This window comes from Pezoporus occidentalis, unplaced genomic scaffold (genome assembly GCF_034315485.1).
Source record: "Pezoporus occidentalis ecotype Australia unplaced genomic scaffold, CSIRO_AGI_Poc_V1 ctg69, whole genome shotgun sequence".
Classification (NCBI taxonomy): Eukaryota; Metazoa; Chordata; class Aves; order Psittaciformes; family Psittacidae; genus Pezoporus; species Pezoporus occidentalis.
The window spans coordinates 4,216,363-4,231,754 of NW_026916041.1; the positions used below are offsets into that span (position 1 = coordinate 4,216,363).

The 15,392-nt window shown below is 38.8% G+C and overlaps 1 protein-coding gene across 2 annotated transcripts in view; it reads right to left on the reverse strand.

Annotated features, from left to right (window-relative positions):
- The window catches only part of MMP16 (matrix metallopeptidase 16), a 199,296-nt gene that overhangs the window by 98,952 nt on the left and 84,952 nt on the right, over positions 1–15,392 (reverse strand). The gene's annotated exons all lie outside the window — the stretch shown is intronic.

The following is a 15,392-nucleotide window of genomic DNA, read 5'->3' on the forward strand; positions in this document are numbered from 1 at the left end:
AATGAGGGAGAAGGTATGTCCAAATGACTGAGAGCTTTATGGATTAAAGCCAGCATCTTTAAGAACACCTGGAAAAACCCTCTGAAACACACTGTCCTCTTGAGGCAATATTTCTAACTGAGTAGCTGTGGTTATCTTAATGTTTCTAAACAGTCTCAAAATTTAGCCTATACAAAATGCAGTGTAAGACTTCTAGGGCAATGAGTGCACTGATACATCTTTAAAAATGTCTTCACTCTTTATCTAAGGACTGGAACTACTCACTAGAATGAAAGGTACATATAAGGCCAATCGCCAAGACACAGCTGCAGCTTCCCCAGTAACAAAGTACTTGTGACCCAAAAAATGTTTGCTTTATAAAAAAAGAATAGATTAAAAAAATAATAAAATAGTTTCAGCCACTTCTTTCAAACATATCAGTCCCAGTTCATGGATTCTGAATCATTACATTAATGAATGCTATCCACCCACTCTCCCCTTATAGTGTGCTGTGGGCTCTGTCTGCCTCATACAACACTTCTGAGTTTTTTATATTTTTATACACACTACCTATACACAGGCTAACACCAAACTGTGTGTTCTGCAATGTTCAGCCTTAAGTTTATCTTGCAGGGTCTATCGATACAGTTCCATAGGAGGTTAACCATGTTGGTGGTGTACTCCTCTTTTACAGATGCCGTGAAGAACCTCAAGATGGGTGAACTCATTGCTATGGCTCACTTTACTAATACTGAATGCGTATTGTAGATGAACACTGGCTCCATGCAAATGAGAAAATCAAACTGGCATTAAAGATGGGGTAAATCTTAAAAGTATGAGTTTAGATATCTCTAATTTAAAAAGGTTTACCCTCCCATAATGCAGTTCAGACACAATCTCAATGAGGTTTGTAAGCTCCACACAACAGGGAGATACAGTACAAACAGGATTAAGATCCAGCCTAACCTCTTCCACCTTCACACTATCTCTATATATAAGAGCCGTTCAGAATAAGAACAAAATTTTGTCTAATAGGTAGGAAGATGTTATTTCCAGCATAAATTAATTGCTATACTCAGTACCTACATCCAACTTTACATACTCCTGACTTCTTGCACTTTTCAGCTTCAAGAGAGAACTTATGAACACAAGATTTTTCCTAGATTTGGGTGTGTCATGGATTCAGCAGTAGCAGTCATTTTTCCCCTTCTTGGTAGCTGGTGCAGTGCAATGTTTTGACTTTCAGCTCGGGAACAGAGCTGATAACAAGCGATGTTTTGGTTTGGCCAAGGACTTTGTGAGCCTCATGCTCTGCCAGGGAGGAGGGGAAGCCAGGAGGAAGCAGAGACAGGACACCTGACCCAAACTGACCAAAGAGGTATTCCATACCACAGCACGTCATGCCCAGGATGTAACTGGGAGTTAGCCGGAAGGGCTGGGAGACTGCAGGGTTGGAGGAGGTATCGGTCAGAGCTTGGTCGGGCTGGGGGGGGCGAGTTATTGGTCGGCTGGTGGTGAGATGATGTATTCTCTTCCCTTGTTATTTCCTTTATCATTATTATCGCTGGTGGTAGCAGTAGTGATTTGTGATACCAAATGATTTAGTTTATGTGTCAGACAAATGATTTAGTTTATGCGTCGCTTTGCACAGGAAGTCTGTTTTTCCTTCCAATATTGGAAGATAGCTTTGAAAGGCCAGATTAAGCTAAAAGGCTGGCAGGAGCAATGCAGTATGTGGAAACAAGAGCATGGAAGAAAGAAATCATTTTGACACAGAAGGGGTTGATTTCAATGTAGCATGTAGAGTCCATTCGAATTAATATTAAAAATGCATGTATTTAAGAACTGTGTTATTTTGAGATTCATCTTCTTATGTCAGTGATATTAAAACAAGTGATCAGTCAGGGAAGAAAAATTATTCTGAGCAGCATGCCACTGCTGTCTCAAATGATGACGCTATCTTGCCACCTTCTTAGTATGAATTTGGTATGCAGACACAGAGCAGGGCTTTTCATGAAGCTCCCTTCATGAAAGGGGCACATGAAATTGCTTGGTAGGCTTGTGAGGCCACATATCATCACTGAAAACCATCCTTACTGTGGCATAACTGAAGGAGACAGAGGTATGGAGTTACAAGCAATCAAATTTACCAGGAGCTGAACCTTCAGATACCTGAACTAGAAAAGCTAAAAGAGAGAGACAGAAAATATAGCTTGGGAAGTACTGCTCATGGGAAAAGTGGAGTAGAGAGTACAGACTGGAATCTAGTAGTATACCTCTGCAGACACAGATAAGGAAAAAAGAGGTGGCTCAGAAACATCAGGAGACAATAGTGTAGCCTTTTGCCTTCTAAGAAGAAATAAATGCAAGTTAAATACAGGACTATTCTATGACTTAGTGGGACTAGATGTTTTCCAGAGCTCCTTTCCAATCCTAATGATTCTGTGATTCTGTGCCTGACAGTCATTCCCTACTATTAAGCAAAGGAAGGAGACCACCTGGGTCTTCCTTCAGCTTTCAAAATATCAACTAGAAGACACAGCCAATGTACCAGAAAGTCAGATGATCTTCCAAAAGCAAGATGATTGAGAACTAGTAGCATTTAGTAACGCTACTAGTGTTTTGTCCTGGTGAGAAAGGATCACAGAAGAAGGTAAGAGACAACAAATCTGATTCTTGTGCATTCCTCAGATTTCTCAGTTATAAATGTGCATGCTGTTACAGGAAAAAATGGTCCTAAAAAACAGTCTGATGACACCAAACTTACCAAGAACAAACAAAACCCATATATCATCATTGAAGATTAAGACAGAATATTATTAAGATAATCAGTTTCAGAGCGCTGGCTGATTTCTAAGATAGAAATTATCAACAAATTATTAATGGTCCTGAATGACAGTACGTAGTGTAAGATACAGTACAATTATGTTCTGTGAACCAGAAAGCTTAGTAAATCAGTCTAATAAAGCATGGATCAAAACAGTTTTGTAATTGTTATTTGTGCAGCTGCATATCATTATTATTCATGCATTCCTGTTCCATTTTTTAGATTTATCAAGCAAAATTCCTATCTGCACTGAGTAAAATGGTGAGATTTCATAATTTCAAAATATTTTGACTTCTGTTTTTAATACACTTGTACAAAAGACACTCTAAACCAAATTATTTAAAATGTCTGAGTAATTCAGGAGATTTATGTCTTTTAAAACATACATTTAAAAATCTAATATACACTGATCACCATAGGATTTAGCACTTCAAGTGCTGATGTCATTTTGAAGAGAGATTGAAGGCTTTTATTATGGTATGGAGAAATAAGCTGACTCCAGAATTAGCATCCATGTGACTACGTCATTTCTCCATTTAGGCCAATGGCTAGTGGTGTGTTTTAATCATGAACCTATTACAGTTAATACTGACTTTTCAGTGACAGGTTGATAGACAGATAGATAGAAAAGCGACACAGAAGTGTTTACACAGAGCATTATAGAGATTCTTCCACTGTTTTTCCTACCTCATATTTCTAATGCCACCAGTTCCTCACTGGTGATGTTTTCTCTTCTTAACAGAAGATACTGAACTGAATTTACAGACTGGGTATATGGTTATGATACCTAACTAGTGAGAAAAATAATTCAAAAAAAAGCATGTAACAAGAACATATACCACTGAAGAGTCTAATCTAGCCAATGAGAAATGTCTACAGAATTAGAATAAGATTTATGATAGATAATATAATAGCATAATGATTATGATTGGTTTGCTGCCTATGGCTGTAATTCAAAATAACTAATCTTTAACAGCTAAAAAAAGAGCCTGCATGCTCAGAATGCATTCATCTGGAATGGCTTGAAGCTCACAAACAAATCCACTTCTTGCAAAACACATAGCAGGGTGGAAAAGATGTTAAACAGAAGGAATCATCTCCAGACCAAGCAATGATCTTTTTAGTCATTATGAATGTACCAGAAAGAAAAAGTCATAATACCAACTGGAAATTTCAGTTCTCCAATGACCTAAACTAGAAAGTGACCAAGTTCTTTTCTTGTGAACTACTGTGACAACCCCTTCAAAAAGCAATGTACATGTGCTATTGGCACAGTCTTAGACACATTAAAGGTGTCAACCTCTATTGTGGACTACAGAATTCGTAACAAGCACTAAGTGATTCAGAAAACTGTGGGACGTCTAGCTGGCAGACTGCACTACAATAAATACTTAGATGCAGTACTAGAAGTAACAGAGCTGAGCTCACAGTTGGCCAAAGAAGACAAATTAGGCCCCACCGAATTTAGTGTTGATGCAGCTAGAGAGCTCAAAATTAGTTGCAATATCATCTCCACTGTTCTAGTATGTATATGCTTACTGCTTTTTCTGTGTTCTGGCTACAAAGTGGAAATGAAGATGAACATTCATATTATGTAAGTATCAGATAGTGCAAACTAGATTTACCAACACATAATCTTGTATGTCTCTTGCTATATGAAGTCAGGAGAGAGGGGACAGTGTCAGGAATTTCCCCACAGAAGTGTATGATGACTGCGATATTAAAAAGGAAACTCCTGCTCCCAGTGAGAGGTAACTCTATTGTATAAAGATTGCAACCCAAGGACTTACCTGATTAATGACTTGTACCAAACTCAAGAGTCCAGCAGTGGCAAAAATAACAGACAAAATAAAAAACAAACAAACAAACAAAAAAAAAATAAAAAACCAAGCAAAAAAAAAAACAAGTACCCAAAACCACAAAAGTTTGGCTGATTTCCTCTAATTTATAATTGAAGTTTTAAATATTCTAAATATTTTGCTTTACTGTCACACTTGTGCATGTTAAAAACAATATAGCTGGAGAGCAGAAGGAGTGGAAGGCATAAAAGAGCAGTCAGGAGCATCAGGATAGAGCCATTTGAAAATCCCAGGCAGGTGGGGACATACCAGTAAGTGGCAGATGTGGGATATGCATCTAAAACTGTGCTTGAGGGACTCTAAAATACACTTGGAACAGGGATCAAATACTACCTAGCTCCAAAGGCAGGAGTTACACTGTTCATTCACTACTCCTGCTGAATGTCTGTACCAGGATTGGGTTAGTGGTGTAACAACTCTGACACAAATCCTTGCCCTGGAAATAAACTCTTTGTACCTTCATCTTTCCCTGTAACAGTATGCACATTTATAACTGACTGCAGAGTGGGGACCTTATTTGTTAGCTGCTTAAGGAAAAGGAAATCTTCTTCACCAATAGGAATCCCTGCAGAAATCCGGCATGGACCCAGACCAGTGGAAACACTTCCACAAATAAAACTAACACTTCTAGTAGATGTAAACAATCAATCATAGAGCACATTTTTGGATACACTATCCTTTCATCTTACTAGAATTTCTATAGCCTCTAAGAAAATATTAAAGGCTCTGCAGAGCTAAGGATCCAGTGTTGAATAGTTGGGCTTCGTAAGCCATGCTTCAGGAGAAAAAAAAAAAACAAAACAAAAAAGCCAACAAAAACCAAAACACACACCAAGAAAAAAAAAAAAAGAAAACAAAGAAAACACACAAAAAAAACAACAACAAACCAAGAAACCCCAAACAAACAAACAAAAACCAATAAAAAATACCCCACAAACTTTCTAGGGCTATGAAGATGATTTAAGTGATTAAAGAATTTTTGAATTTCTCTTATGAGGAAAGACTAAGACACTTGGGACTGTTCAGCCTAGAGTAGAAGCTCAAGGGTGCTCTTGCCTATGTGTACAAACATCTGAAGGGAGGGAGTAGAAAAGATCACAGAATCACAGCATGGTTTTGGTTGGAAAAGACCTCAAAGATCATTTAGTTCCAGTCCCTCTGCCATGGGCAGGGACAACTTCCAGTAGACCAGGCTCATCCAGTACCTTTCAAACCTGGCTCTGTACATTCCTAGGGATGGAGCATCCACAATTTCTATGGGCAACCTCTGCCAGTGCCTCACTACTCTCATGGTAAAGAATTTCTTTGTAACATTTAATCTAAATCTATGTTCTTTCTGTTTAAAGCCATTCCCCTTGTTCCATCACTAAATGTCCTTGTAAAAAGTCCCTCTCAGGATTTCTTGTAGGCTCCCTTTAGATACTGGAAGCTGCTCTAAGGTCTCCCCAAAACCTTCTCTTCTCCAGGCTGAACAAGCTCAGCTCTCTCAGCCTGTCTTAGTAAGAGAGGTGCTCCATCCCCCTGACTGTATTCGTGGCCCCCCTCTGAACCTGTGCCAATAGGTTAGGCATAATATGCCCTTACTGAAGCCATGTTGGCTGTTGCAAATAGCCTTATTTTCCATGTGCTTTAGCATAGTTTCCAGAAGGATCTACTCCATGATCTTGCCAGGAACCAAGGTGAGACTGACCAGTCTGTAGTTCTCTGGGTCTTTTTTCCCCTTTTTAAAAAGGGGATTATGTTTCCCCTTTTCCAGTTAGTGGAACTTTTCCAGACTGCCACAACTTCTGAAACACAATGAATAGTGGCTTAGGCACTTCCTCTGCCAGTTCCACCAGGACCCACAGATGCATCTCATCCAGTCCCATGGAGTTGTGCACCTTCAGGTTCCTTAGATAATCTCAAACTTGATCTTCTTCTACAGCAGGGGGTTCTTCATTCTCCCAGTCCCTGCCTTTGCCTTTTGTGTCTTGGGCAGTGGGGCTGGAGCACTTTTTGGGGAAGACTGAGGTAAAAAAGTCAGCTGTTTCCATATGACAGGTAACCAGTCTTCCATTTCCTTCCAGAGAAGGCCCATATTTTCACTAATACCCCTTTTATCTCTGATGTACCTATAGAAGCTTTTCTTGTTGCCCTTGATGTCCCTGGAAAGACTGAATTCTGTCTGGGTTTTAGCTTTCCTAACCTGCCACCTGGCTGCTCAGACAATTTCTCTGTATTCCTCCCAGGGTACCTGTCCTTGCTTCCACCCTCCATAGACTTCCTTTCTGTGCTGGAGTTTGTCCAGGAGCTCCTTGTTCATCCACATAGGCCTCCTGGCATTCTGCCCAACTTCCTTTTTGTTGGGATGCATGGTTTCTGAGCTTCGAGGAGGTGATCCTTGAATATTATCTATCTTCCTTGGGCCCCTCTTCTCTGCAGGGCCTTATCCCATGGTACTCTACCAAACAGAGCCCAAGGACTGGCCCAGAATACAGAAATATAAACATGGAAACAGTAATTATTAGTATTTATGCAGTATAAGTCAGACAGTCTGCTATAAGAAGCAACAGAGTCCCACTGTGCTACACTTAACAAACTTAGAAAGATAGTTGATTCCTTCATCACAAATAGACACTTACCAAGTTCAATGTGAAATGAAGAAATAGTTTATACATAGGAAAGACTGAAAACCTCTATGTAAAAGGGGGGTTGGGTAATTTAATATTTTGACAAGATGAAGTGGAAAAAATTAGGAGTAATTTCTAGTAGTCATCCACAGTCATTGAAAAAATTTGAGTGTCTTGGAGATAACAACACAGCAGAGTGTTGCAAGATTAGGGAAAAAAGTCACATTCAAAGATGAAAATACAACCCAGGAAGTTAATTCTGCACAGAACTCTATTTCAATACTCTTAGCACATTTTGTTTATGAATCTCAGACTAAGGAAGAGTTGCTTGTAATTTTGCAACATTTTGCTTGATATCCTCACAGTCTCGCTTCTGGTATATGTTTTGCAAGAACTGTGGTCTGCTTCTTTGACAACCATCATATTGGAGGGTACAGATATTGCCTATAAGATTCCACAACCTCCAGTCCCTGTAAGACTCATTTTATTTGCTGAAGCTTTACTTTTTTCCCCTCATTCTCTCTCTCTCTCTCTGTCTTCTGAGAAGTTACTCAAGTGTTTCTACATGGAATAACCTCGATCTTTACTGGGTTCAATTTTTTTTCTCTTTCTTTTACTGTTTTCTATGGCTTGCTATATGTAACTGTGTAATTCATTCAGATACTTGGATTCCAGAACACTAGGCAGATCAAGGTGATTGGTATATATCAAAATCAATGATAAGACTGTAGTCAGAACAATACCAGTTGAGCCACAGGCCCATTAGCTGTTCCTGTGAAAATCAGCTGGCTTTTGTGGTAGCAAAAACAAGAATGAGTGATGCTTCCAAACTTTCCTCAGCAGAGCATTGCAAGAATCCAGACAGAGCTTGGAATATATAAAATGCTCTATAAATGCAACTGTCATTTGGTGATATATGAGGGAAAGCAAAAGTTCAAAGACTCTTTCATCACACTCCAGAAGATTAGCCCACCTTGTCACCGCCTTAGTATTAGCATCTTTGATCCCAATAGCTTTGCAATACCTCACCTGCAAGCTGATTATTTTGGTCTAATCCATCTACATATTGCTGACATTATTTTGACTATGCTTACCATTACAGTATTTTAATGCAGAGTTGTTTCTTCTAATTCACTATTTCTAAAAGCAAGCAGAGAACTGAACACCAACCAGGGAAACAGTTTGCTGCTTAGATACTACAGCTTAGCACTTGTGCAGACTTTTGTTTCTTCTGTTTTAGATTCCACAAGAGAAAGACCCATCTCCCCTTGCACACATAGACTAAACAACCAAAGCAGTGCATTTCATCATGAATTCGTAAGGGCTGCCTCATTACTTCCATCACTATTCTACCAGCAGCAGTTCCAAAGTGGTTTGCGCTAGCTGGAAGTGGTCACATAGGCTTTTAGGCCCTGAGGATATTGTTGCAGTCAACCATGTACTGCAAAAGAAAGACATTCATATCAGTGAAATTTAACAGTAGCATATGATTTTTCCTCAGAGGCTGTAAAATTATTACTAGCAGTAGTTACATCAAATAGAATCTGTATACTCCTATAAGACTAATGTACAAGTGTATTAACCAAAATTACATTAATTGGCACTGCACTTTTTTTATATGTCCAAATAGGTTGTTTCAAATTATCTTAATGAAAGTACTAAAACTTTGTTCTAAGACATTTACATAGGAAATACATAAACACATAATATACCAACAGATGGTGTTTTGCTACTTAAATAATGCTTGTGGGAAGGTAGACCATTGTAATAAAATCAAAAGGTCAAGCTATAAAGTTCCTTTGGGGAAATGATTATTCAAACCACATCTGACACTTGGTATTTGAATACATTAAATAAAATAACTTTACTATTGTGGTTTATGCAGTTTTAAGTTCATATCAGTGAAGCAGATGAATTGCAAGTTAAACATCTACAGGAAATATGAAGACCAAACTTTTTCATTTTTCTCCATATCCCTTATATTAAATTTTCTTCATTATAATAGTTTTTTTTTCTCATTTTCTGGACATAAAAACCTAACATTTTGAATCATAAGCTTATCCATTAAATGTCTATGCAAATATTTCTTGTATATATTGAATATTTTTATATTATGGATTAAACTAAAATTGCATTAAAGCAAAAGAATAGAAATTCAACAATGCATTGTGTATCTTTTGTGGATTTATATTTCACATATTCTTTTTACTACACTTTTATAGGTAACACTGAATACAAATTCATACTTTACTGCACATACAGAGTCTTTGAAAGACTGTGACTCTAAACAACTGCCTATGCTAAAATCAACTGCAAAGCTGCATTCAGTGGAAACAGGAGGTATTTAACTGAATCAGACAGTTCCTTTATTTTGCTGGATATTACTTTTATTTTTTTCCTTTCTACAGCTTTTCAGCAATGAATTATGTCACTACTTGCAATATAAGCTTTTATGGCACAGTATGTTTGCTTACCTTGGTTAAGAGTTTTTTAAGATAAACTGATACTAAACCCACTTTAAATTGAAAATATCTCTTTTTTTTCTGTTTTCTGCTTTTCAAAGTTAGATATATAACATGTAAAATTTAAGATGCTCACTTCCTTGCTGGATACCATTCAATATTTCAGAAACCCTTCTTTTTGACAAACAAGCTGATACGAGGTTTGTGATATTTTCAGTAACATAACAGCTCTTTGAAAAATCTAAGTCATGTTTTTCTGCAGAAATCTGTAGACAGAAGATGAACATGGTATTTAAAAGTATATAAAACCTGCAGATACTATGTTTGTCACTTCCCAGGAAGAGACAGGAAAAGAATGCAATGAACATATAACAGCATGGTTTCCCAAATTATTTGGTCCACACAGCAGAATGAAAACAACAGCAACAACAGCAAAAAAGTAAATACTACAACACAGCATCATTTGAAAGGAAAACTTTGTAACTTTTGCAAGGAGGCCAAGGAGCTAATAGAGAAGAAAGGAAGTAAAAATCCCTGAAATGTATGATTTCTTTGGAGCAATACATCCAGTTGGGTGTACATTCAGCCACTCCCTTCCTGTTTTGCAATGGAGACATTCTTCTCAGCAACACAGTAACTTTATCTGATCAGAGGCTATAACAATGAAAGGGCAGTACAGAAACCGGCTCATCCTCTGTTCCACCCTCTTTTACCTTCTGACTTACACCCCAGTTTTGCAAATGCTGGTCCAGTAGAGAAGTACCCATGGGATATTGATCTGTAATTAATGTTTCCCACTTTCATTTCAAGCCCTTCTTCAGAAAACTCCTGTGGGAGATGACTCTGCCACAGACAGGAGAGGGATCAATCAGAATCCAGCACTTCCATTTTACACGCTCATTCTAATGATTCTCTCTGATAATTTATGCAAATAACACCTGTCTTATTTTCCTCTTGTATAAATGGAGCCAGACAGTACCCTACAGTTGAAAAAATAACAATATTGGTTAAACACTTTTACCTGTTGTTTTTTTTTAATTAATCAACAGTGATCACTTCATAAATTTCATTTTAGCATGGATAACAACAGGTGAATATGGAAGCTTTTCTGTATAGAGTTCAAATCTTAAGAAGCAAGAAATGTGAATTTAGAATGGGTACAACAATATCTTTGCTTCACATCAGCATGGACTACATCGCAGGTGACTCCTGACATAGGTGTTAAGGTGAAGGTAAAAAGACACAAAATGCAGAAAAGGCTATCTTGCTTGGTATAATAAGGACATATCAATTCTGAAGTAAACCATTCCCTTTCCTTGAAACCATCTCTGTGTCAATTAGTGGCAAAATAGGACCAACTCAGGCTAGCTGTATTACCCTCCTACTTTCATAAAGAAGTCCTTATACTTCATTTGATGTCTATTTTGCTTGTAGTACACTAACTCACCAGCTGTTTGTAATCCTTCTGCAAGTAACAGAAAGACTGTATATATTTCAGTACATCTGCAACTCTCCTTTTGATGTCATCCTCTAACTCTATTTTTGTTAGAGGGCAGGATTACAAAAATAGAAAGGGGGAAGGGGAAGTGGTGGATTGAAGCAAGTGAGGGATGCGACAAGGAGATTCCTGGAGGCAGAAAGGGACATACAGTAATTGCTTCCAAGCAAACCACAGGATTATCTTTTATTAGCTCCCCTATGGGCTATGGTCATGTTCATTGCAATTTAAAAATGTATTAAAACAATTTTAGCTTTTCTTAATTAGGACCTGGTGCTGTGAATTCCTGAGTACTCTCAAGAGCCATAGATTCACATGGATGCTTAGAGTACTCAGTACCTGGCAGAACTCAGTCAAGTACCTCTATCAACCAATAGCAAGATTAGGATTTAATTGTACATTTATATACATTTAAATAAATAAGTTGCTAAAAGAAAATAGTCTCCTTATACTCATCATTAGTAACATTTATAAAGCTCAGACATTGTAGAGTTTTTTTTTTATAAATACATTGTTCCTCTTGCTCAAACATGCAAATTGAATCAAAATAGCAGAAAAGGCTTCCATGCAATTAAGGGTAATATGCAAAAAAAGTAACCTAGTACATTTTAGAAATTACATTTGCAATTAATAAACATCATAGGTCCTGTATGATGCAATGTCATTAGCATGCGAATCCTGTGAACCTAATCTTTAAGTATCCCAAACAGCACTTTATGTGTTATTTGTTTGGTTTTAGTTTAACTTAAGTCTTTTAGACTTAGTCTACAATAAACCAGAGGAAAAATTATCACCCCATTCAAAACTTATAAAAGTATGTATACAGTTTTGTTCAGATTCAAACTGCAAAGGAGAACATGTATTAAAGCCAAAGATGTTTACAACTGTTCATCTATGTGTGTATACATTTGCTGAAAAGAAAAAAAAAATCACTTTTTTCTTCAGTTTTGATATTAGAAATGTGAAAAAAAAAAGTATAGTGATTGAGGTAGCAATTGCTGATGAAGGAACTGAGTATTTGATTTCTCAGCTCTCAAAACCAGGATTCAAATAAAATCCTGCATTCTGCAAATATTAAGCTCTCCTCCAGATTAAGTTACCTCAGAACTGCAACTAAGGAACCAACACCCAAAAACCCTCCAGCCTGTGACACATGTATAATGAACAGAAAAATACAGATTGACTGTCATGTCAATCTGGTTAAGATATACTATTCTAGCATATCCTACCCAAAACAGAACAGACACAAAATAAATTTCCAGCTGAGCTCTTCCAATAGTGGTGGACATCATGGAAGTATACTTTCATTCTGCTGTGCTGTTTTCTGTGTGACAGCTAAACAAGAGCATATTTTAGACACTTGGCAATGTTTTTTACTTCCTACAGGCTAACAGTATGCTTTTGCATTGTTTGAGGGTGACATCTGCATGATAAATATCTGCACTATAAATTTCACTTGTATCAAGCACCATCTCCTTGGTCACCTTAAAAGTGTGCAACTGACCTTCATCATATCTATTATAAGGTTCAAATTATTTCTGGTTTTAATACATGCTTGCCACATACTTTTTTTCTGTAATCAATTTTTCACCAAAAAATAATTTTTCATCTTTATCCCAATCTAAGAATATTCAGTTTGAGGTAAGGTATAATGTTACCTATCCTTTTTTAATAATGAGAATGTTACCGATCCTTTTTTAACAATGAGAATGTCGTGTTACTAAAAAGTAGAAATAACTAATATTACCTTCTAACTTTAGAAAGTTGTATGAGATCAGTTTTTAAACCAGTAATAGCTTTCTAACTCAACAATCTAATTTGAGTTATTATTAAAGGAATTTTAGATATATCACTGGGACTCAAGTCTTTTTTTAGTTTAATAGTGGATTTAATAATGCAGATATTATCTGAACAGAAACTGGTGCAAAGATGACTTCCTGAATCTACAGAAGAGTACTTGAAGTGCTCATGCAGCTCTCTGATGATCTTACACAGAGGAGCAGAGATGTGAAAAGACTTTAAGGAGAGGTTCCTAGAGAGTCAAAGCTGAAATGAATCATCTTAAGGTCCTTTCCAACCCTAACTATTCTATGATTCTATGGTTTGTCTCTAAATTGGAGAGACATCAATTTGATAGGTGGATGACTCAGTGGATAAAGAACTGGCTGGATGGCTGCATGCAGAGTTGTGGCCAATGGCTCAATGTCCATCTGGAGACCAGTAAAGACTGGTGTCCCTCAGGGATCAGTGTTGGGACTGGTCTTGTTCAACATCTTTGTTGGTGACAAGGACAGTGGGATTGAGTGCGCCCTCAGCAAATTTGCCAATGACACAAAGCCGTGTGATTCAGTTGATATGCTGGAGGGAAGGAATGCCATCCAGAGGGACCTCGACACACTTGTGAGGTGGGCTGATAGCAACCTCATGAAGTTGAACCATGCCAAGTGCAAGGTCCTACACCTGGGTTGGAGCAATCCCAGGCACAGCTACAGGTTGGGCAGAGAAGAGATTCAGAGCAGCCCTGCAGGGAAGGACTTGGGGGTGCTGGTCGATGAGAAAATGAAAATGAGCCTGTGTTGTGGTTTAAACCCAGTCAGGTAACTTGTTCACTCACTCCCAGTGAGTGGTACCGAGCTGACAGCAATCGAGGTCCGTGTCCCCCCCCCCCCCACCGGGGTTCTCCCCCACTCCCGGAGGAACGGGGAGGAGGATCGAAAAAAAAAAGTGCGACTCCCACGGGTTGAGACAAGAACAGTCCAGCAACCAATGTACAACACAAATCACCACCGCTGCTATCAACTACAACAATAATAAGGGAAAATAACAAGGGAAGAGAATACGATACCACCGGCCAAGAGAACGAGTTCCACCCGGAAGCCCGTGTCCTTCCGGGTAACTCCCAGTCACCCCCCACCCCGGGCATGACGTGCTGTGGTATGGAATACCTCCTTGGCTAGCCTGGGTCAGGCGCCCCGTCTCTGCTTCCTCCCGGCTTCCCCTCCTCCCTGGCAGAGCATGAGCCTCACAAAGTCCTTGGTCAGGGTAAACATCACTTAGCAACAACTGAAAATATCGACTTCACCAACACTGTTCTCAGGCTGGAAGTCAAAACACAGCACTGCACCAGCTACCACAAAGGGAAAAAAAAAATAACATGACTGCTACTGCTGAACCCAGGACAGCCGGCTTCAGTGTGTGCTCACAGCCCAGAAAGCCAACCGTATCCTGGGCTGCAGCAAGAGGAGCGTGACCAGCAGGTCAAAGGAGGTGATCCTGCCCCTCTACTCTGCTCTCGTGAGACCTCACTTGGAGTACTGTGTGCAGTTCTGGTGTCTTCAACATAAAAAGGACATGGAACTGTTGGAACAAGTCCAGAGAAGGGCCACGAGGATGATCAGGGGACTGGAGCACCTCCCGTATGAAGACAGGCTGAGGAAGTTGGGGCTGTTCAGCCTGGAGAAGAGAAGGCTGCATGGAGACCTCATAGCAGCCTTCTAGTATCTGAAGGGGGGCCTATAGGGATGCTGGGGATGGACACTTCATTAGAGACTGTAGTGACAGGACAAGGGCTAACAGGCTAAAACTTAAACAGGGGAAGTTTAGATTGGATATAAGGTAGAAATTCTTTACTGTTTGGGTGGTGAGACATTGGAATGGATTCCCTGGGGAGGTTGTGAATGCTCTGTCCCTGGCGGTGTTCAAGGCCAGGTTGGACAGAGCCTTGGGTGGTATGGTCTAGTGGGAGGTGTCCCTGCCCATGGCAGAGGGGTTGAAACTAGATGATCTTAAGGTCCTTTCCAACCCTAACTATTCTATGATTCTATATTGCTGAGAAAGCTACCCGTAGCCAACAAAGGGATGGAAATGTTGGCCGCAATCTTTCTTTTCTTTCTCTTCATAGCATAAAGTATACAGAAGCAGTGATGGAGACCAAGTTTGACATATGATGCAAACTTTAAAAAGTTCTATCTTGCAACTACTGAAGGACAGAGCTTCAGTTACCGAGCAACTAACAATCAGCAGTAGATCTGAAGATCCTAAGACACTACCTTAACAGAAACTATAACCAATTTTCCATTAGTTGTTAAGGTACCCATAGTCACTGCAATATCTCATTTCTATCAAGTTCAGCATTGTAACCCTTGGGAAACTAAACTT